Here is a 284-nt window from a genome sequence, read left to right as displayed (position 1 = left end):
TAAGAAGGTAAAATAAAAATAAAAAATATAAAAAATTGATAATAAAAGTAAAAAATAAAATAAAGAAAGAATAAAAAAATTAAAACTAACCCTGCCATCCGGTTGCCATTCTCTATTGATGTGGGGGTGGGGTGCGGGGAGGGTGGCGCATTGCGGAACCTGGGCCTTGGGGCGGCAGGAGAGTAAATCCGGCCCTGTTGGTGACTTGCCATTTCTTTGATATTGCTACTTGGCTGGCTGTCATCCTGGCTGGCTTCAATAATTATCTAATAGGTTGACCGCCA

This window comes from Nanorana parkeri, unplaced genomic scaffold (assembly GCF_000935625.1).
Source record: "Nanorana parkeri isolate BGI_ZX_2015 unplaced genomic scaffold, ASM93562v1 scaffold158, whole genome shotgun sequence".
NCBI classification, from domain to species: domain Eukaryota; kingdom Metazoa; phylum Chordata; class Amphibia; order Anura; family Dicroglossidae; genus Nanorana; species Nanorana parkeri.
This window is presented reverse-complemented; position numbering follows the sequence as displayed.